The sequence below is a fragment of the Lepisma saccharinum genome, chromosome 22 (assembly GCF_977018435.1).
Source record: "Lepisma saccharinum chromosome 22, izLepSacc3.1, whole genome shotgun sequence".
NCBI classification, from domain to species: domain Eukaryota; kingdom Metazoa; phylum Arthropoda; class Insecta; order Zygentoma; family Lepismatidae; genus Lepisma; species Lepisma saccharinum.
The window spans coordinates 66,412,256-66,437,326 of NC_139250.1; positions in this window are offsets into that span (position 1 = coordinate 66,412,256).

The window sequence follows — 25,071 nt, forward strand, 5'->3', positions numbered from 1 at the left end:
CTATAACAATATCTGCCAAATTTCCTGTCTTGTTTTGCATGCAGTTCCAAATCCCTGCTCATCAGTGCAGATCTGTCAGAGATAGGGACTGTGTTTCTTCATAACTATTACATTAGTCATAATCAATAAAATATAATTATAATCAGAACAAACCTCTATAAGATATGACAACCTGCAACAATCTTGATGTATGAGATGTTATGTTTCCGTATTTTTCAGTCTATCTTGTTACAATCTTGTTTCTCTCTGCAACATTGCCATCACTATAACAATATCTGCCAAATTTCCAGTCTTGTTTTGCATGCAATTCCAAATCCCTGCTCATCAGTGCTGTAGAAATAGCTCGGGTCTGTGTGCAGGAAGAGGCAAGATTTAAATCTGCTTGGGTATAATTTTCTGAAGCCTGTACCTCATCACAGCATATCTCTGTCAGAGATAGGGACTGTGTTTCTTCATATTTATTACATTAGTCATAATCAATAAAATATAATTATATTCGGAACAAACCTCTATAAGATAAGACAACCTGCAACAATCTGGATGTATAAGATGTTATGTTTCTGTATTTTTCAGTCTCTCTTGTTACAATCTTGTTTCTCTCTGCAGCCATCACTATAATAATATCTGCCAAATGTCCTGTCTTGTTTTGCATGCAATTCCAAATCCCTACTCATCAGTGCTGTAGAAATATCAGCCAGGCTCGGGTCTGTGTGTATGTAGGAAGAGGCAAGATTGAAATCTGTTTGGGTATAATTTTCTGAAGCCTGTACCTCATCACAGCATAGCTCTGTCAGAGATAGGGACTGTGTTTCTTCATAATTATTATTCTTGTCAGTAATCAATTCTAACAAGTTTAATTTTTAATAGGTTCTTCACATCAGTGTAACAAATTTCCTGTCTTGTTTTGCATGCAGTTCCAAATCCCTGCTCATCAGTGCTGTAGAAATATCAGCCAGGCTCGGGTCTGTGTGTAGGAACAGGCAAGATATTTGTAATTGAAATCTGCTTGGGTGTAATTTTCTTAAGCCTGTACCTAACAGCATAGCTCTGTCAGAGATATGGACTGTGTTTCTTCATAATTATTATTCTTGTCAGTAATCAATTCTAACAAGTTTAATTTTTAATAGGATCTTCTCATCAGTGTAACAAATTTCCTGTCTTGTTTTACATGCAGTTCCAAATCCCTGCTCATCAGTGCTGTAGAAATGGCTCGGGTCTGTGTGCAGGAAGAGGCAAGATATTTGTTTGAAATCTGCTTGGGTATAATTTTCAGAAGCCTGTACCTCATCACAGCATAGCTCTGTCAGAGATAGGGACTGTGTTTCTTCATAATTATTATTCTTGTCAATAATCAATTCTAACAAGTTTAATTTTTAATAGGCTCTTCTCATCAGTGTAACAAATTTCCTGTCTTGTTTTACATGCAGTTCCATCTCTGCTCATCAGTGCTGTAGGAATATCAGCCAGGCTCTGGTGTGTATGCAGGAAGAGGCAACGTTTAAATCTGCTTGGGTATAATTTTCTGAAGCATGTACCTCATCACAGCATAGCTCTGTCAGAAATAGGGACTGTGTTTCTTCATAATTATTACATTAGTCATAATCAATAAAATATAATTATATTCAGAACAAACCTCTATAAGATATGACAACCTGTAACAATCTGGATGTCAGGCTCTCTTGTTACAATCTTGTTTCTCTGTGCAGCCATCACTATAACAATATCTGCCAAATTTCCTGTCTTGTTTTACATGCAGTTCCAAATCCCTGCTCATCAGTGCTGTAGAAATATCAGCCAGGCTCGGGTCTCTATGCAGGAACAGGCAAGATATTTGTAGTTGAAATCTGCTTGGGTATAATTTTTTGAAGCCTGTACCTAATAATAGCATCACAGCATAACTCTGTCAGAGATAGGGACTGTGTTTCTTCATAATTATTATTCTTGTCAGTAATAAATTCTACAAAAATAGGCTCTTCTCATCAGTGTAACAAATTTCCTGTCTTGTTTTACATGCAGTTCCAAATCCCTGCTCATCAGTGCTGTAGAAATATCAGCCAGGCTCGGGTCTGTATGCAGATAGAGGCAAGATATTTGTTTGAAATCTGCTTGGGTATAATTTTCTTAAACCTGTACCTCATCACAGCATTGCTCTGTCAGAGATAGGGACTGCGTTTCTTCATAATAATTATTTTTGTCAGTAATCAATTCTAACAAATTTAATTTTTAATAGGATCTTCTCATCAGTGTAACAAATTTCCTGTCTTGTTTTACATACAGTTCCAAATCCCTGCTCATCAGTGTTGTAAAAATATCAGCCAGGCTCGGGCAATACTGACATGTGTTACACACCAGATGAATTCAAAACACAGAGACCCATATTTGTCATCAACACCTCAAAAAAGAAACAAGTTGTGGTTAATGACAGGACAAACATTAAAATTATCTGTGAATTCCACGATACACTCCCTGATGACACTATATGTAGTGTTATTCTCATAGGTGAAAAATCATATGTTTATGATGTAAGAAATGAGAGAGTCACAGAGCAATTCTAGAAGGCCTCTGCATATTGCACAAGTTGGGCCTGGTGTCCAATTAAACTTAAACCGGAAATAAATATGTGTGTGTATCAGTGGCGGCTGGCCAAGTGCAACAAGTGCAGATGTTTTCACCAAATTTTCAAATTAATATTGACATTTTTCATTTGCTTGTTAAATGAAACTATTTCCCAGCAGAACGCACACGATAATACTCAATAATACGCCGCTCGGCGCTACGCACGTGAAGAGTTCGTCGTAGCATAAAACAACCCAAGAGCAAATGCCGCCAGGTTGCGGAAAACTTAGCCGGTTGTCATGGCAACGGTGACGTCACCTAGCGTTGGCCTTGAACGGGTGTCGCCTTCTACGTGAAGCAGTTCTCTCGTCGGAGAAAACATTGCATCCAGTGATTGTGGCAAAATCTTTGCGTTCTCGCGAGATCTTGTTCCGCGTGTGTGTTTCGCGTTTCCTATCGTGTGTTGTGTTCATGTGTTGAGCTGTGGTTTCTACAATGAACCCAGTAAATGACTTAGTGTGTAATTTGTTGCAGACACCATTTTCCAGATGGACGGATGAAGACAAAAAAGACGTTTTAAATTGTGGGGGGCCCACTGACATTCTTCAAATATCAGTTAAGCGAGAGAACAAAAAGGCAGGGAAATCGTACAACATTAAATTTAAAAGTTCCTGGTTTGTCGACTTTCCTTGGTTGAGTAGTAGTCGTTAGTTGCAATCGTTGTTCTGCTGGCTTTGTTTACTGTTAGTAACAAATACAATGTGTGGAATAAAGAAGGGTATAACGATTTTGTCAATATAACGCGTTCTCTGCATAAGCGCAATGATTCGATGGAACATTTAAAGTGTAAATTACAATTCAAAGTTTTTGAAAAAAAACAGGAATACCATAGCAGATGCCCTTCAAGAAAATAGTAGGCTTTTAAATGTACGGTTCAATGAAAATGTAAGATTAAATAGGCTTTTCCTACAATTAATAGTTGACGCAACGCTGTATTTATGTAAACAAGAACTTGCGTTCAGGGGTCACGACGAAAGCGTGTCTTCGCTTAATCGTGGGAATTTCAAGGAACTTGTTGCATTATTAATATCGAGAAGTTCGTTAGAAATACAGAACCATTACAAAACGAACTTCTTCACCTGTTATTTTAGGCACGAGCCGCTACTGGTGTGTATGTGTGTGTGTGGGTGTGGGTGGGGGTGGGTGGGTGTGGGTGTGTGTGTGGGTGTGTGTGTGGGTGTGTGTGTGTGTGTGTGTGTGGGTGGGTGTGGGTGGGTGTGGGTGTATGTGTGTGTGTGTGTGTGTGTGTGTGTATGTGTGTGTGTGGGTGGGTGTGTGTGTGTGTGTGTGTGTGTGTGTGTGGGTGGGTGGGTGGGTGTGTGTGTGTGTGGATAGGTGTGGGTGTATGTGTGTGTGTGTGGGTGTATGTGTGTGTGGGTCTATGTGGGTGGGTGTGGGTGTATGTGTGTGTGTGTGTGTGGGTGGGTGGGTGTGTGTGTATGGATAGGTGTGGTTGTATGTGTGTGTGTGTGGGTGTATGTGTGTGTGGGTCTATGTGGGTGGGTGTGGGTGTATGTGTGTGTGTGTGTGTGTGTGTGTGTGTGTGTGTGTGGGTACGCAGATATATTCTTCTTAGGACCGGCGTATCTTTAAACACCTTTCTTAATGGGACCAAAAAAAATGTTGGGACTTTTTGCCGGTCCCAATAAGGAAAAGGCATTTCGAGACTCCTGAGAGCCCTTGCGACCTGTACGCGAAGTATTTCGAAGGTACCAAAAAGTTCATATTTGTTGGATTAGTGTTTATGTCGCTGTGTTACACTCTGCCACCTGCTGGTGAAACCTGGTACCTTCAAGGCTGTGTAAAACTGTGGTGTTTAATCGCATCCCTTGGTACCGTGAAGTGTGGGTGTGTAAAATCTTGGATCTATTTCGCATGTATTGGTACCGAACATCCCAGGGGGTTGAGAGGCGAGGAAAGGTACGTGCAAATGCCGACGGGGTTCCCCTCTCGCCTGGCCGTCTTGTTGCTTCCGAGCTGTCAATGTTGCCAACTTAAAACTTTGGAACCAGATCTGTTTTTCTATTATCTTCTAACCCTCCAAGTGTAATTGTAATTGATTTGTTTTGTTTTACTTCGCTTTTTGTACCACTGATGGCTAATTTGCGAAGATGGGGATGACTGATGATATCATGAAATTGATGAATCGACTCCCACAACATCCATGCCCAGACCGGGATTCGAACTCGGGAACCCTGGTGTCGTAGCGCGATGTGTTAACCACTCCACCACGGGGGTCGGCTTTAATCCTGCAATCAAACAAAATGCTACAATAGAATTTATTCCTCCAAATGTGACCCTTCTATATGTGCCTATAACAAATTATTAGTTGGGTTTTACTATAATACTGGTAAACAGAAATCCATTTGTAAAGCTCATTTTCTTCCATTACCAGGAAACGATGCTATCAGTAGAAACTCGTTACTTGTCTCCTTTCGGCCATGATGAGGATAAGAATGGAGATTTCTGACCAAGGCGACAAGCGATCCGGCAAAAGGGAGGGGGTGTTCATATCGAAGTGACAAGTGACACGATACCTCTGTCTACAAGCAAGCGTTTTTCTCAAATGCTCTAACAGACCAAGGCGACACGCTGCATGACATCCATGACTTTCAGAAGCGGAAGCCGAGAAGCGACACGTTTCGAAACGAAGAAGCAAGTCTCGCCTGTTACTTCCGTTTGTCAATATCCTGAATTGGGTCACCTAGGTCTGGTGTTCGGGCTTGAACAGTGAATGCTTACTTGAAGACTGAAGTGGCTTGTCTTTCTTTTCGCTTGTCACTTCGGTATGAATTTCAGTGTCATTTGCAGCCGTCGTTTGCTACTTGTTGCCTGTCGTTTCGGTTTAAAATCTCTCTGCAAGAAAGCATTCAATGCGTAGGCATGACCACCAGACCGAAGTAACACCATAACGTCCCCAGTGCGTGAAACATGCAAGTGGCACGTGTAGTTTGTCATATCACATTTGTTAGAAAGTTTTATTTATTTAAGAATTTTTGTTTCCAAAGCCATTTATCGCTTCGGTACGAAAGTTCCATTGGGACGAAGCGACGAGCAACGAGGGGTTTCTCACTGAAGTAACACTACCCGTGCAGCATAGCATATATTATTGAGTGTTTGTTTCCAAGTGACACGTGTCGCTTCTCGCTTCGGTCTGAAAGCATCCCAAGACTCGTACGGTATTCGAACATAGGATCACTATTCGTAGAACACGAAGACAAACGTTTATACTTCTCAAAGTTAACGGCTTGATTGCAATCCTTAACTACATTTAATTTCAATGCAGTTCTTTTTTAACAGTCGTGTTTGGCAACACTGATAAGTGAAGCGAAGTTTTCACTCTCGCCTCTGCAGCCGTGCCGAAACCGTGGACAGAGAGCTGCGATGTATTTTTGCGACGTTGCATGCTACACGTATTTGACGTCTTCTGTACTCGCTCTCTCTGTTTAACGTGCGACTAAACGAGAGGGGAAAGTCTTCACCCGACAACGTCGCAGGGGCAAAACAATTGCTTCCCTGCTTGTAGTAACTTCACCACGCATTTTCCCCCTGTGTCTGTTGTCACGGTATCTTACGCTTGATCTCTCCATTGCGTTATTTTCACAAAGTAGGAACTGTGTCCTGCTCGTCACTTCGGTTTGCGTGTGTTTCTTCATAGTTCAAATGTAAAAAGATAACATACAAATGCTTACGCAGAGATATTCGCTTATACATAATTGATTAATTGATTTGGTGTTTTAAGTCCACTTTATGCACAATAAGGCTAATCGGGACTGGACCTACAGTTTAAAGTGGGATCCGAACCACTATGAGCTTCCACCGGTTATCGAACCCAGGATCCCTTGATTACAAGGCAACGACGCTACCACTGCGCCATCTTATGCATAAAACAACCGAGAGAACAATGACATGTACATTTGATAATGTTCCCCACCAGAAAACTTTGAGGGAAAAAGCTCGAGTTGAAGACATCGATTTAATTTTTTATATAATGCCTGAAAACAACATATTTGCCTTCTATGACCTTAACGAAAATATTAAATCCACTGTAGTAAACATTACTTTCTAGATGGCAAAATAAAATGTAAACGACATAAATACTCTTCCCGTTTCTAAACCTGATAATTTATAGCCGTGTATTTGATTGAATTTTATAATTAATAATGCAATGAAGTAAATGGTCACACAGTATTCAGGTTTAGTGAAAGATAGCGTATTCCTTCCCTCAGTGTGGTCTTTATATAACAATATTTACAAAGTTACAGAAGCAACTGTACTTGAAGGGACAGCGAAGATTTTATGCCATCAAAATATCTGTGGCGACTGCTACAAAAGGTAAAGTTCTCCCCTGTGTATGGCAGTCTGCCGTGACACCATTCGAGCAAATGATATGGCTCCACACATTCTCGATCTCTGCCGTAGTGAAGGATACATGAATGATACACACCACGCTCTGATGTATCTAGGGGTCGCGGGTTCGACACGCGGTGGAGGAACATGGCATGGTGTTCCCTTGACGGTGCCCTTCATCAATTTCATCATATTTTTACTCATCCTCGTCGTTTGGATTAGCCAAAAATGAAAAAAGCGACGCTAAAAATCATCTAATCAAATGTATTCATTACTTACCTTCCAGCCTCCATGAAGAAGTGGCTACGAAGCCAGAAGCCCTACTTTTGAATCCTGGGTGAGGAATGAATATATCATCGTGTTCATTCGGATTCCACCATTAATGCTCATTAACGATTAACCTACGACGTAGAAAAACGCTTAAAATTAACGTAAACATACGTCGCATTCTTCAGTCGCTTCATTAATGTGGATCATTTCACTATCCTAGGGGGAAAATGTTAGTTTAGCAACGTAAAGAATATTCACTTTCGAGACAATCCAAGGCATTGAGAGGCAGGGGTGTAGCAAGGGGTGGAAGAAGTGCGCGACCGCACGGGACTTCGCGCTTAAAGGAGCTTGATATGAAAAATGTTATAAATAGAAGTGGGGGGGGGGGGGGTCATGGAAAATGCTATTTTTTTGTGAGCAGTAATATTAAAACATTCTGTATTTATCTGGTTTTAAATTCTAGTTAAAGGTTATAATTTGAAAGAATACGTCCAATCAGAAGCATAACATACAGGCAGGCAGGTCTTAAGTCTAAGGGGCACGAAAGAAGTAAAAAATGATCGTCGTATTTCTCATGTGAAACAGTTAGGAAAAATTTACGAAAACTTGCTTAGACATTTCTACACATTTATTCTTTCATTGAATAGAACGTCCTTTGTCTTGTATTCTCTTCAATCTCTTGACCCTGCACTCCCGATTTTAATAAGTTAACAACAAACACCTCTAACTGGCACGAAGCAAGCGCGAGACATTTCAACGCTTGCGTTGTTTCCTTCCTTCCTAGAACAGGCCCATACCCAGAATTTTTTTGAGGAGGTTGGAGACAGATCCGAAAATGTGGAACAAAAGAGAAGATCCGAAATTCTATTGGATTTGTTGAGTTAGGTTATTTTACGTCGATTTTCTGACACTTTTGGCTGATCGCGATGATGAGGATGAGTGATGATATGATGAAAATTGATCACGGAACACTCACAAAGAACGTCCATGCCCAACCCTGGATTCGAACCCGGAACCAACAGCGTCGTAGCGCGTTGTGCTAACCAGGTGGTCGACCCTGGTCGGTGAAATGCTGTTGGGAGTACTGGATGTGACCACCAATGTTTCGGTAGTATTATTGTACGAGCTAGTGCTAGCTCGTAGCTCGAATAGTGCTAAGTGTACACCCAACGGTAAAAGCAATATGTCCATCTCCACTGTATTTTCATTCAGTCTGTTTTCCACAGTGTCATGATAATGGGTTGAAATAGAAACGCAGTCAACATAAGCTTCGCATCAAAAGAATCAATGACCCCTTAGAAGAACACAGGATGTAGAGTAGTGTTGCCCACGAGACGAGACTTTGGCCTATCTCGTCTCGTGGAGTCTCGTGGAAATGCTGTCTCGTCTCGAAAATATTCGTTTGTCTTATGACACATGGTCAAGCTCGTCTCGTCTCGAATTTTTAAAAGCCTGTCCCGTCTCGTCCCATGGGCAACACTAAAGAGTAATGAGAGAATTAAAATGGTGGTGAACAATTTGCCTACTATTATCTTTCCTAATTGTAGAATTGTAGAGTTGCAATGTTAAGGTCCAAAGTATCGGGAAGAAATAATTATTAATTAATTATTATTAATAATTAGCAATCATTATTAAAATGAAGAACATGTTTAAATGGGGGTTAACGCCTCCAAAATAAAACCTCGAAACATTTAGTAAAATTACGACTTGAGTTTGAAAGAAATTGGGACAGGGATTTGAAAGAATAGACTGTTCCGACTAAATTGGAATGTCTTGTAAACACGCATCAATGATTAGAAAACAAAAATTACAAGGTCAGTTTAGTTTCCCTTGGCAGATAAGGTTCAGCACAGTTCTGAAAAAAGAGGGGAGCGACTGCTCACCCCCACTTCCATTTAATTTCCACCATTGGATGGGGGCCTCGCATTCTAATCTCATCCAGGGCTTCGCTATATGTTGCTACGCCACTGTTGAGAGAGGATTACTAAATTCAAAAATCCATATTTCGAAGCGTCATGCATGTTTTTTGCAATTGTTTTATACTTATTGTTAGTTTACTTAGTTTATTTGACGTCGCATTTCTACCACTTCTGGCTAATTGCGAGGTTGCAAGTGAATGTCAGAAATGAATGAAGGGTCTTAGCAATAGCAACCAATTTTCGCGACGTGTACCTTCACCCCTCTCTCTTGCCACTACTGTGTGCCGTGTTCTTTGACATTCTGACATTGTCCTCGGTTTTCTTATAGCTTTTCTTTCAATCAAAATATGTGCACAATGACAACGTGACTACTGCTGCATTTGCAAACTGGAAGTAACAAAATGCAAGTCAATGCATACTGCTATAATCTAATTTTGTATTGGTATAATTGTTATTTTCGCTTGTCGATCGCTACTCCTCGCAGACTCGTGTTGGTAAACATGTGAAGAATTAGCAAATTAGAATTCAGATCGACAAGTTACCGTTCCTGGATATTAAGGTAAAGAGATAATGGATTGTTGCAAGTCTGATTTGTGAACAGATAGACTAATCGGGACTGAATGGGATCCGAACCAATATGTGTGTCTACTAGACATCGAATCCGGGACACCTTGATTACAAAGCTTGATTGGAAATTGAGGCGTTCTTAGTCCAGCATTAATATATGTATAGAAAAATTTCAATAGTGGGAAATATACAATATTGCAGGATTTAAAAAAAAGAAGTATAAAATCACTGTAAAATTTAAGAGCGAAAAGGAGTTACGAATAATATATATCCTATATTTTGTTAATGTTTTGGGCCTAAAAGCTTAGAAGAATCAGTTAAATTGATTTGAGGTTTTATTATAAATCCACTTTATGTACAAATAGGTTAGTCATGGTGGACCTAGAGTTTAATGTTGAATTATAACACTACGTGTCTCCATCGAACACAGGACCCCTTGCTTACAAGGCACAGAGATTGCCACCATCGGGGTGGCCCTACAGACATACTGTCTGGCTACCTTAGCTGAGACCATGGACGAAAGTGCGCATTGGCAAAATAGGGGCACTTTGTTCAGGAAGCCGGTTTCGTGAAAATCGTCAGCTGTTGAAAAAACAATGAAGTTTCAAACGTAGTAACATCGCCGCCAAAATACGTATAGATGTTTACGAATTATGTAAGGGTACAGAATGAAAGAAATAACCATCCATATACTATATAAGGAAACGGAACATATCAGGAAAGTATTCATTACGTCACATTAGTAGATAAACTTGTTTGTAAACATGGAACTTCATTTTCGGTCATTCAATTAAATTGGTATCCTTATTAAATCGTATAATTAGCACAAATGTACACAGCAGTAATCAGAATAGTATCAACAGTATTATTATGCAAACTATTATAAATACAGTAAAGAACATGTAGTAACTGATTGGTTTGTGGCATTGTGTATTATATCAAGGGTGTTTTGTAGAATGTGCAACAGGGACCAATACGTCTTTGTTTTCTTTGTTCCACTTCGAAACGGTTTGTTACGAATTGTAAGAGACATCACAAACACAACACAGAAAGCAGTAATAAACACAGCAAGCGGACCATACAGAGCGACCACAAGGAAAAAAACCATGGACGAAATGTCCCAGCGTTCAGCTCGTGCCATAAGGAAGCCTGGTCCACTCTCCCCCTCCTCTCCTCGCAGGAGTACGGTGCACAGGCTTTGCTGGTCTGAGCAGGTTTTTTTGCTTGTGGTTTTACTATAGCAAGCAAGAGCCACAGGGTGGTGTTCTACCTGCTTCCCTTCTCGCGTTTGGAATCGTACTTTCCAGCTAGTTTCGTTTCCCTTGGCCGGACTGTACCAGTCAAATTATAATTTAGAACTTCAAGTTACTTGGTGACAAAAAAAATACTACACTGATCCCCCAAAAAATACCTTACTTCACAGAATATAATACTTTAACACGGAATTATCATTACCTGCAAACTATATGAGTGTTTCCAAAGATCTGCTGCATATACCCTTTCCCTCATAACAAAGATCAACTAAAAATTAAAAAAAAATGAACGAGCGTTTCTCTATTTGCAGTCCGTCTTTGTTTACGTGTAGCGCGAAAGGTTAAAGTTTTAGTGTTTGAAACCCAGAAAAGCATGTTTTTGCACTTGTCCTTTCTTGCATCATGATAAGATGTACAAATGCCTCAGCTCGATATAATTCAACTTCAGAGCTCTTCTGCTGCTTGCAGGAGTGGATGTTATCTGCTTCAGTAATCTACACTCCCGTGTTCCACCTGCCAGGCTGCGAGAGTAGTAGTGCTTTCAATTATTTTGACTGGTATGTAATTTTCGCTGCTGGCTGCAAGCAATGTGTAACAAAATTATACCTCATGTGTTATAACATGGCGATTATTATTATTATTATTATTATTATTAAAGATTAATTAGTGAAATAGTTTTCTCTTTCGCTAAAATTAACATAAAGAAGATAGCAAAGAATGAACTATGAATCAACGAAATTAATAACAGCGTTTACTTTTCTTTGACGATTTAGTTAGGAAACAGACCTGTGATCCAATATTTCGTTATTATATATTATATTATTCTTCTTTAAATCTTGTATCTACAAGGAAAATCAAACAAAGAAACATAAGGACGTCTTATTTGAAATTCTTAACCCCGTAGCGTGAAACGAAAGGCGGGAGGGACTTCGAAATGCAACAGTTAACTTTAGTACTTGGTTCTTGGAGAGAACGTGCGTAATATTAAGTTAACGAATGGTTTGTTCAATGAATGATTAATAATTGCGACAGGGACGAAAATCCCGTGGATAGAACGAAAGTACTATTTACATTGGGAATCATCAAACGTGATTTAGTTACCTAACAACCGCTGCATACCCAACCCAAATCTCGACAAATTAAAAGTAAAAGCGAGCAAATGTAGAAATATTATGCAATAGATATTGGTCCATCATTCCCAGCTGAATTGTATCCTTAAACATCTGTCACAAGTGACTTATCGAAAGTTTCATCTGCACATGATTTTGCCAAACAGTACCTCTCCAATTCTATGTCCCTCTACAGAGGTATACCATGTTAGATATCATTTTAAAACTATAGGTCCTGTCCCATTTAACCGATCTGTGCAAAAAAGTGAACTTAAAACTATACATTTAAAAAACTCCGATCTCCGCACGGACTGCTTAGCACAGTGTTTATGAAGCCAATGGTTACGGTTCGCATCTCCCCCTGGACGTGGGTGTACTTTGTAAGTGTTTCTGCATCAATTTCCTAATTTCATCCTATCATCACTCATCCTCATCGTCGCGATTAGCCAAAGTGGTATAAAAGCGATGCTAAATAACAAAATCAAATCTTTGCAGACACACGCAAACAACATACATAAATAGAAGAAACTGAACAGGAGGAAATGTTTTACCATTTCCTTTCACAAGTGTGTTTGTTTTACATTCAAGGCAACTTGAATAATGGGCCAAAAATATGTAGATTCGTCACTGACAGTCATTTGTTTTCTCCTCTCCACATCGCTTTTAGCCGAGTACCGCCTTGTTGCCAGTTTCCTTCATAGCTACGTTGTCAAAAGCTTCAAAAAAGAAAAATATTACATCTCTTATTTCGATGTCTAAGGTTCATGATGATACAAATGCTTAGCACTGAATAAAGGCGACGACCATCTGTTCAAGAATGCTTAACATTTTGACAACGCAGGGGTAGCATGACATTGTAAAGAGCTGCTTGCGTCACCCACGCTCCGACCGCTCCCTTACTGTTGGACACGTTGTGGTTCGCATACCACTTTTAATTATAGGTCAGCACCGATTAGCCCATCTTTGCATAAAGTAGACTTAGAACTCAATTCCATTACCGAACATTTCGGTTTCTTGAAGGCAATTTGGGAGCTACGTGAAATAGAGGATAAAGATAACAGAGGCAAAGGGATTCGATGTGCTGACCACGTGTCAACTTATAAGGAAACCACTTAAGAGGCCTTTGTTATTCATGGCAGTTTCGCCACGGAGTGTTTTCATCGTAGCTGTTATGGAGATGATTAATTTTATATAAGATTGGCGAGAAAATATTAACAAAACATCCTATTATTGTGTTTCACGCTAATCGGAGGTGAATTCTGTTACTGGGTGATAGATGGGTGTTATGATATGTCAGCTGTAAAGTTAAGAACAGTGGCGTATTTAGAAGGAGTTTTAGAACTAGGTAGTCTTATTTTTGCTCAACTTTCCTTAAAATAAAATAAAAATAAAATTTAGGAAAATATGGCATGATCTAGGAGTGGTAAGAAATATCTGATAACCCTTTATGATTTGATTTGATTTGATTTGTTGTTTGAAGTCCACTTTATGCACAGTAAGGCTAATCGGGACTGGACCTACAGTTTAAAGTGGAATCCGAACCACATGTGCTTGCACCGGGATTCGAACCCGGGACTCCTTTATAACCACCTTATGTTCACATCCCTTTACTGCATTTGTGAGTACGGCACTGAAAGCGTGGGGAATACTGCCCGCAAATAAAATGGAGAGGGTTCCTTAAATAACGATAACAGAAGCGGGGTGTAATGCATGGCTTTCCTGCAAGAGCCTAAATGTCAACCTCTCTTCCACGTCCTGGACTCAAGGAGGAAGGGGGGTTGCCATTAGGCTATCCTAGGCTATAACCTAGGGCCAGACAAAAATGAGATGCTGAAGGGGCAGAAGTGAAAACCATGGCAAATTGAAACATGCCAAATCCTTTTACTTGCTTATTTCGTTAACGAAGAACTATCTAGCAATTAAATAAGTTCTTTCACCATGGCCTATTTTCAAACGTCACCTAGATCATACAAAGAGTATGTACAACTCTATTGTTCGAATATAAGTAATTGTTCCTCGAAAAAAACTAATGTAAACCTTTTGAATGCCAACAAATAAAAGTCAATTGGGGGGATATTGGCGACCAAAATCAACATCATTGTTTACCGATTTACCGGTTCGCGTGCAGTGTGGCTACCATAAGGTAGTGTTGATTCGTTTTCCTTTAGTGCGTGTGCGGTATTAGTGTTGTCTGGCGAAATATATATTGAAAGTGGCTGTTTCAAATGAAAACGAAGTTTAATGAGTAATTTTTAATCAGATGTATCAATGTTTTGAACTTTACAAGTGTTATTAGTACAGAGCATGATGCAGTTAGTGAAAATTAGGTACCATGAGAACAAATTATTAATAAAAATGTCTAGAGTGCCCAAAATAAAGGATAGTCCAAATTCTATATATCCCGCTCTGGATGGGCTACATTTTGCAGACAATCGGTGCTTTCGCGTCTAGACTCAGATTCAGTCTGTTGCGTACTGCCCATACATTCTTGTTATTGCCCTCGCATCAATTCCATCCTAATCTTAGCGATTGACCAAAAGAGACAAAAGCGAGAAGTAATATTATTCGAATTAATCTCTATATAACACCAGCAAATGGCTGTGTCTTCCTCAAATTGAGGATTCCTCTCGCAGATATCCCATATAACATGAAGGTTAGGATGAATGATGAAACAGATTGTTTGAACAAAAATAATTTCATGTCCAGGTTTTCCAGGATGCGAACCTAGGACACCGAGTTTTGTTGCACGCTACGCTAACCATTCAGCCACAGAGCCGACCTGAAATACTTTGTGCTTGCAGGAGTGATTCTCGAGACGCACACGATAAAAGTGGCAAGATGAATAAGACTTGCATTGGCGCCTTCAGGTCTCCGCCGAGCATTCAACCATATCGGTATCAATACCTCAACTTCATGTGGTTTCAAGGTGAATAGTATGTATGCCCCCATACTTCAAGTTGTTGTATTTCTGCCGTCCAACTTACAGATATGTATGTGTAACACAGTGTTAATGACCAGGGACATATGATAAATGGGATAACCGTTAAAATAAAATAAATTATAATTGCATGATTGTGGATTTAAGGTGTTGCTTTGTTAACTGACTTTCGCAGTTATAACTATCGAAAATTAAATATTTGTGGTTAAACTCGCCTAAAATCAATTGGTAAATTGTTTTACATTTTCACAGAAATGTCAAGTTAATGTACTTGAAGCTAATATATATTTTAAGTTGGGGACATCACAGAGGGCGAAGGGGTGGTTGTTGAAAGACTGCTGAATTCGCCGCATTGTTGCTTCAAGGGAAGAGGGGAAACTCGTTCAAAACGTAAATACTCTCATCTAAAACTAGAAATGCTAGTAGCAACAAAGAAAGAGGGAGAATTGTTTTCAGCACTCTGTCCTCAATATTTCGCATGCATGTACTATATGAGAAGCAGCAACTTGAACTTTAATAAAGGATAAATGAAAAATCTGCTGCTACCAGGGGCTCTAGTTTCTACACTAACTCCGTGCTATTAATTCGAGGAGACGGTTGTTTTCCCATATTGACTCACATGCTAGTCATTTATGAAAATCCGCGCTTTTGGTAGATCATTCCCAATCAGTAACATGAATAGATATTGATACTTTTTAACATTAAAATTCAAGAAGCAATTTTTTAATGAATAATTTCCTCTTTTGTTGCAAATAATTGCAAAATTATCATCATTAATAAATAGGGAACGAATTATTTCACGAGTGTTACACACGTCATATTTTATCATTCTCTAAACCTCAAAATAATATGTTAATATTGAATCAATGCTTTTTCTTGTTCACATCACAGCACCTCCAAATTAGCCGCGATTGAGGAATGTGGGAGGCCCTACACATCGTTTTATCTAGTCTAATAGATAGTCTTGTCATTGTTGAGAGACTAAACAAAATGCAGGACTACATTTAGAATATAATCGTTATATTTGCACCTTCAATCACTGCCACAATCACTGAAGGTGCAATGTCTATAAAGTGTTTGGAACACGCTCCGAAAGGTTTGCCATAATCATTGCAATGGGTGTGATTTCGCGCAAACAATTTTCGGGGAAGTTGTTGGCTGAATATCATCCAATGGAAACAGCCGCTGAGGTTCTAATGGTGATCAAACGCCTAACCGCACCATTAAATGTGATACCGTTACCACTACGCCATTGGGGACAATTGCGATAGCAGAAAACATTCACACTTTTTCGCCATCTTTATTTGCAGTTGAAGTTAATAATACAGCGAACTTGAATCATATTGGGAGTACTGTATTCCCAACTAATTGCCCCCATGCACACGCCACTGTTGCTTGTGTATATAAGTGTTCACTCACTTACAAGCGAAACCGAAACTCGAGCTCTCAGCGAGACAACTCCAGGCGCCGTGAAACAGATAACGGTTAAGCCACTGACTTTCGTTGGAACATGCATTTCTACTGTCTTGGCCTTTGAGTCACTGCTTTGGTTGCGATGAAGTATTTTGGCAGGTGTCCTATTTCGCTGCAGGATACATGCAAGCCTTAACAGAATAATGTTAATGATATGCATATGATATAAAATGGTTACTATTATTCGGAAATTAATACATGATTTCTCTTCTGTAGAGTGTAAGAATTTTTTCTTCCGATAATGAAATAGTAAAAAAAATATTTAACCAGAAATCAACAAAGTGAATAACAACGTTTGCTTTATTTACCTTTTGATATATTATCAAAGCAATTACCGACCTTGTTTTTAATACTGCCGATGCTGTGCGTAAATGCAGTCAGTACCCCTCCCCCCAAAATGATATGTTTACTGTCTCTTTATATACGTATATCTCTGGTTCTAATTGATTATTTATTTGCCACATAGACAGATGAAACTGACATAGGAATTCGAACCCAGAATTTATTGTGCTAATATAATGAGTTGACGGACATTTAACAATCGTGGCGTCCTTTAACTTTTCCAGGCAGTCATAGCCGAGATATATAAAGCAACGTTTCGATTATAATTTTGTTGGTTAAAGTTGGATATTTTTTTTTTAAGTAACGAAAACCCTTTGCTCATTTCCGAATAGCACCTTTCAGTAAACAAATTGATAGATTGATCGAGTTCGTGTTTTAAGTCCATTTTACATACAGTATGGTTAATCGGGACTAGACGTACAGTTTAAACTGGGATACGAACCATTTTATGTCTCAACTGGTTATCGAACACGGGACTCCTTGATTACAAGGCGACGACATTTACTACTACGCCAACAGGGAGTCCCAGTAACCAATATATATATATATATATATATATATATATACTTTTTCGTCTATGAAACACCCGATATTAACACACTTTCAAACAACGTCTTGTACATATGAAGCAAATTAAAATTGATATGTGAGGGCATAGGAGTGCGCACGGTGGTTGCCAGTGGTGCATGAACACCTCAAAATGCGTCCTCAAAAAATTAAGAATGTAGAAAGTACCATTATAACAATGAAAATAATGTCTCCTCTGCTGTCTCGAGATTTGAATTTTAATGGTCGGATCTTTCTAAAGTTAAAGCCAGAAGAGTGAAACGACTTGCAGCCAAAGCTGGAATCCGCCTAGAAAGATGACCCTTCGTTCGGGATTCACCAGTGATAAGAGGAAATCCTTGATTGCTTAACGAGTGTCAAGCAAACTATTTTGACAAAACAATAATAACACAATGCTAACAATACCCACAATAGTTTGCAAAATGATCTACGTAATCAGTGCGATGTTTGTAGTGGTGCAACAGTCTACGTTAGAGAAAACAGGGTTTGAAGTAGAGTCCGATTGATTTGATTTTTTTGACGTCGCATTTCTTCTACTTTTGGCTAATCACGAAGATGAAGGTGAATGATAATAGGATCGGATGGATGAAGCAGTATTCGAATGAAGGGGTGAACCGGGGAATTTCCCCCCTCTATTTTTCCCATGCTCTGCTCTACATTTATATTTTCATTCCCAACCATGGGAAGAAAATGTCCCCCTCTGAACGTGTACTTTGAATGGAATGACACTGTTTGAGTCATAATTTCGAGCTTGCTCTTCAAGATGTTTTTTAAGAAAGATAGTCATTGTACCCTAAATATTTTATGGATGCACTTTATTTTATTTTCAGAAAAAAATAATAGGATCTGTTCTAGAGTGGTCAAGCAGTAGAAACAACAATGATGGAAATTAGCGAAATGATTGACATTTGTTGGGTGCCATCAAATCAATCTGTGTGGGTAATAATAAATAATTATCTGGTTCTTGTACATTTCTCTTCGAATAGTGAACTCAGTGCAGCTATCGGTTGAAAAGAAATAGAAAGTGCCAAGGAATGCTGAAGAAAGTACCAACTTAGTTATTTGTAGAATTTTGACTTTCCCCTGTTTTATTAGATTTCCTCAAACAGTTTCCATTGCCTCCACAGAGAAGAAGTGCGCGTCAGGAATTGGCTGTGGCAATAAAATCTCTAACGTCCCGTGTTTTAGCGAAGTACAAACTTTTCAACCTCACAACATTTATAGTATTCATCACAAAGTACGTAAAATAGATCAATATTCTCTTTATTATTATTCCATTTACTAGACATGGCATACAGTTTTTCTTGCATATCAGTTGCGTTACTGAATTCTAATTAGATTTATTTATGTGTAAATAACGTAAATATCTTCACAAAAATAAGAAAACGTGTGCTCACGTGAAAACGCATACTCATAAACCGTAAGTTAAAATTTCATCTTCACACACCTTATGGTTTCTGTGAAAGGGGAAAATTAACTTGTGACAAATAGGCTAACATTGTCCAGATAGTCAACTGAAACACTCCTTTAGGCACTCCCATATGAATTAGTCTGCACGTGCGCGTGTGTAGGGGAGGAGAGAGAAAGGAGAGCGTATATTTGAAAAATTCATTAACCAAATGTATAAGTGACATTTCCAGAAGCTGAATATGTATTCCCCGGCATCATGATGCATGAATGAGACTGCGTATCGTATCGTTATCTAAATAACGACGGAGAAAAGGATGCTCGACCGGTAATGACACACTACTAATTGATTTGATTTTACTTCACCTTTATTCCACTTTTGGCAAATCGCGAAGATGAAGTTGAACTTTAGTTTTATCCCGATATTTTAGTCGAATTAGTCATCACGCACTGTTATTTAAAGGAAACCCTTCTTCCACAACTACATGAGTTTAAATAGAAAATAAAAGCGATAAGAAATGCAGATATCTGCTAGTAAAAGAGCGCGATGTGTGCGCTTTAAAAATGTACGAGAAACTTTTTTTTCCTCCGTGATTAACACAACTCCCAACTTTTTAGTCGCTTTCCGCATTAGGCTTAGCTTATAAAATGTCACAGGCTCAACTACAGTGATACCCATAAAAACATATGAAGATAAAATATATGGGTTTGAAAGATCGTTTATTGCTTTCAGTGAGGTGAGAGGTTGTATAGAACTTATCCCCTTTATGTTATCGCCGAAGTACGCCGTGCAATTTTATATTCTGCCGTTGTCCTAGGTCTCCTTAGCGATTTTCTTTCAATCCTTAAATTTTGTATTGCATATGGCATAGTTATAAACATAGTGAAGGACAACTTGCCTGCAAACTTAAAATAAGAGAATGCAAATAAAAGTATGCTACTACAAGCAGTGGCGTGCCCAGGAGTTTACAAAATGAGGGGTTACGTATACTTTGTCTTGGCAGTCTGCCCTCATTTTGTCATATTTTCCTACCTTTGACATTTTTCTTTTAGGAATGCTGGGCCAAACGGGGGGTTATAACCGCCACTAATCCCCCACCCCCTTGGGCACGCCACTGACTGCAAGTTTAATTTGTGGAAGCAAACGTTATCTTTCTCCTTCCTTGATTCCTCCTCTTCGCCGACCCTTCTCCAGACTTCCAACAGCCATACACTGACACAGCTTGCAGAAGCATTCTTCCCAAACTTGTTTCTGTCCGACTCAAATGCTAAGGGGAATAAGGCATTGGATCGCATCGTTTCTCAACCTATGGGGCGCGACTCACAGCTGGGACCCGAGGGGGTGTTTGGTGGGTGGCGAAGTCGGACTTGAGAATTTATTTACTGTCTTACAAAACTATCGTTTAAAATACTAATATATATTATTTCAATATTTTAACCCGTGTTGTACGTAGTGTAAGCTATACATTTCTGTTCATCGTAACCTAACCTCTGGAATTCAAGGCGCCTTGCTGTTGGACGCGCTCTTCTTTTCTCAGTTTATTGTTTCCTGCCCTCGCGCACAGTTTCATGATGGAAATGGACAATTCCGTCTTTCATACAATACTGGTAAAATACCTTTAACCCAAATAAAGCAGTTCAGGACACCACATTATTTGTTTATTTACCTAGTACCTACAGTACTGTGCGCCCATTTTACACCGATTACAAAAACGAAAACAAAGGAAGTTTGGCACAAAATATTTACACGTAGATTGTTATTTTACAAACACAGACGAAGCATAAGGTGAGGTCAGGGCTCGAAATGGACCGTAGCCGACCGGAACGGCTTCCGGTTCGTGATTATCTGGAAGCGTTCAGTTCCGTCTCGTCAGTTCAGTTTCTTAGATATTTAGACATGGCTACACTTTAAGCATCGAAAACAATTGATTCACCTTGAAGGACGATAGTTTCAGAGTTAAGGATAACCATGTTCCAAAGCATTTTCTTCTTTGGTGAATAATATGAATAGCCGGTTTGAAGACTCAGGTATATTTTCGCATACAGTCCCATAAAATGCACATACATGGTATTTAGATAATTGTGAAGGTGTGTGAGATGTCAGGCAAACTTTGTAAGCGAAAGGATGTGTGCGTCAATAGTTAAAAATCTTCGCACCTACAAAGAAACTCCACAACACATTGCCACGTCACTCAAAGTTTATGTGAATTATATCAAAATTGTTCCAATATCTACAGCTGAATGTGAACGCTGGTTCAGAGATTATATCTTTCTTGGATCATAGAATAAGCTACATCGCTGTAAGTCAATTTCTATAATGTCCCTTTTTTTTATCAGATATGAGCTCCAAATACGATTTTAAACCTTCGTTTTAAAAGTTATTGAAAGACAACAATGGTTATCGGGGATTACTTTAATGGGGGGTTCCCGACTTTTCTGTTTTCATTTGTTTATTTTATAAAAATATAGGGGGCTGTAGCCCATTTAGCCCCCCCCCTTGTGCGTACGCCAGTGGCCTGAAGTGACTACAGAAAAGCTTAGTCAGACTGCAGCAGATGTTACCTTATCAAACCATCTCTCAAATCGTTAAGCCTCTTGCAACTGTTATTCGATTCGGACAAGACGGCGCCACGGAATCACGATGCGTAGCTTCCAGTGTTCTCTGCTCCACCCTTCTTTCTCCCTATTCTATCTGTCCTTATATTTTTCCCCCATGTGTTATATTATAGAATTAATAAATAGATTTGTAATTCCCATACATTTACAGCGTAATTGCCCTTACAATTTTGAGAAATCTTTACGTGATTCTGGGATTAGTCTTTCTGATTAGCCAAATTGGTTTCAAATTCACTTTATTCTCAAATGTCGGATTCAAATCACGGTTCAATGTGTCTCGCCAGGAATCGTACCTGGTACTCATTTTTTACAAGGCGTCCGCGTCCTTCCCGACTGGAATTAAGTTATATTGTAATAATACATAACAACCTTTTTAACAGACCCTCTGTTCGTATCTCTGTCTAGTTGAAAGGATTTGGTAACGTAAAGGTAACTTCCCCGTGCATACTGCACCGTGCCACATTCAGGGGAACTAGGTTAGGGTTCCACACATTCTCGATCTCGGCCATTTTGGAGGTGTTGTGATCAGCACCAGCGCCGCCTTTAACCTGTAGGTTTGCCTCCAGGTACACACTGATTTGAAGCTGGATAGCCCCCAGAGCCGCTTAATTCGGTGACAAGGCCGGAAAAAATCCTAATTTAGATCACCACACCGGGAATAGAACTCTTGTATCCCGTGTGGCAGTCAGACGCCAAACCGATTAGAGCCACTAATCGGGGTTAATTGGGACTGGATATAGAGTTGAAAATGGGGTCCGAATCACTGTACCATAGACATTCAGGGCTCAGCATAAATCGTTTAACTTGGATACGATTTCAGATATCATGGACGGAATCATTAGTGACTGGGATGGATGTCACTTCAGTTTACCTTTCTACGTATTCCTTTAGGCCATGTTTGAGGCAACAGCCGACTGGTTCCATCAGCGCTATGAGGTAGAGGTAAGGGACTCGAAAAAGCCTCTGACCAGTGGCATCGATTAGGGGGTCGAGGGGTGTAGTTGCCCCCACCCACTTTTTCCAACTTTTGTCCCCGCACTATGCTAAATTTTATGGAAAGTAAATTGTCCTTGCCCCCACCCCCACTTTTTACACCTTGTCCCCAAATTTTGGAACCCAATCGCCGCCACTGCCTCTGGCAGTCGATTCGGTTGGTTGAGTGGTCGACTCGCGATTTCGAAATTGTAATTTAAATTGATTGATTGATTTAGTTTATTTTACTTCGCGTTTTGTGCCTCTTGGCTAATTTGCGAAGATGGGGATGAGTGATGAAATGATGAAATTGATGATGGACATTCACAAACAACCAAGCCCGACCGGGATTCGAACCCGGGACCCTTGGCGTCGCAGCGCGATGTGCTAACCACTCGGCCACAGGGTCGGGCAAAATTGTAGTTTAAAGGTTCGAGTCTTGATCAGGACATGTTGGTTCATTTGTGAGTGAACTTCATATAAAAATCATGCATCATTATCGATACAATTTCTTTTTAATAGGTAGAAAATAAAAATAATTAATTAGAAAATAATATTAAATATATAACACAACATTAATAAGGTGAAACCGTTAATTGAATTTGATATTCAAAAGTACGTAATAACCTACTCCTGCTGACGTCACACTTCAAATCGCCGAAACAAGTATAATGGACCCACCTGTATATTACTACCTAACGACGCGCTGGATTGAAAACAAAAGAACAGCGAGGGATCCACAAGAACACGGCAACCGAAAAGGGAGTCCAAATACTTGCGTTTTTCTATTTTGGCGACACGTGAAAGTACGGAGGATTGAACGGACATTCACAAATATCCATACCCAGGCCGGGATTCAAGCCCGGGTCCCCTGCCGTCGTAGCGCGATGTTCTAACCACTCCGCCACGGGGGAGGTGGGCTGCAACAAAATGAATATTACACGAAAGAAGTTTCAAATGTAAGTTGCAACAGCACATTAAAGAGGAAATATTTTGTAAAGTTTGAAAAATGTACGAAGTATGTTTCTAGTAAGCTAGGAAGAATAAAGGAATATGTGATATATTTTACTGTACACGAGTAACAACTGTCTGTCAGAACAAATACACTCGTATTTTACAATGAGATGCTGACGGGCAGAGATTCCAAAGAAAAATGTCACTGAATCAACACAGAGACGCAGAGGACACAGAAACAACATTGGTGCAATGTCACTACCTCATAACGTCACTCGAAGTTTCATAATCTTGTATATGAAAGGCTGAGAAGAGGTTGGTCTCAACCTTGCCTGCGCCGGCCCCGTGGCGGAGTGGTTAGCACATCGCGCTACAACGCCAGAGTTCCCGGGTTCGAATCCTGGCCTGGGCATGGATATTTGTGAGTGTTCATTCATCAATTTCATCATATCATCACTCATCCCCATCTTCGCAAATTAGCCAGAAGTGGCACAAGAAGCGAAGTAAAATAAATCAAATCATTCATTCATTCAACCTTGCCTGCTCCCTGCGGTTGCCTATCGCAAGGATGAAGTGTTTCGAGGCAACAAGGTGGTAACAAGGGTTCTTTATTGTATCCCGCGTTTGAAACAGGGTATCGACATCCACACACGATATTTAAACGTGACTGTATGCTTGCTTTTGGCGCAGGTGGAACTCGTATTTCTCGTGCTTCACTGCAGGGACAAATCCCGAAATAAGAAAGGAGGGGAGTCCGGTAAAAAAAAAAGGCGCAAAAACGAAAGGCTAATTGTCTATGAACTTGGACGCAAAGAAGCACCAGCAGATTTCTTGGATGACGTGGAAGTAGAGGTCAGGTGACCAACAGTTATCGTGATTGGGTGGTTACAAAGGATGAGATTTAGAAAACGTTTTCATCTTCGCTCCACTCGCGAAACAAACATTTCTGTAAACTTCACATCAAGTTTATACTCTCTACTTTCATTAGATATTTATTCAATTATGCACTATTCAATTAATATTGAATTTGTTTGAGATGAAAGATTCTATTGAAATTTCCATTAAGAGACACGATTTTATTCTTGTAAATTTACTGTACTGGATCTCTGAGAAATTAACACTATCAAAAGGTAAAGTGCTCCCATGTGCTTAGCACCACGCCATGAAGGCGTATAGGGGGTGTGGGGGTAACACCCCACACTTTCTTGATCCGGTCGTGAGTGCGGGTGATGTGATCAGCATCATGCCCCTGTCCCCTGTCATTCGACGCTGGGTGTGCGCCAGGGCCGCTTCCAACGTTAGAAAAGTTCCCGGATTTGAACCGGCCGGGGATCGAACCCGGGATCTTGAGCATGGTAGTCAGACGCGTTACCGACTGAGCCACCGCGGCCTTCTAAAGTTAACACTATCGTCATTTTAAAAAGGAATGAAATAAGTGACTTTTTCCTTCGCTCTCTTTGTTGAAATATAGTATATTCGCAAAAGCCACGTGATGCGACCTCCTCCTCCCCCAATCAAATAATTCCAACAGAGGTAAAATTTTAGTTAAGTGGGGAAGTGGTTATCACATCGCGCTGCGATGCCAAGGGTCCAGGGTTGGAATCCCACTCGGGCTTGGTTGTTTGTGAATGTCCATTCATCAATTTCATCATATCGTCACTCATCTCCATCTTTGCAAATTAGCCAAGAGGCACAAAACGCGTAGTAAAATAAACTAA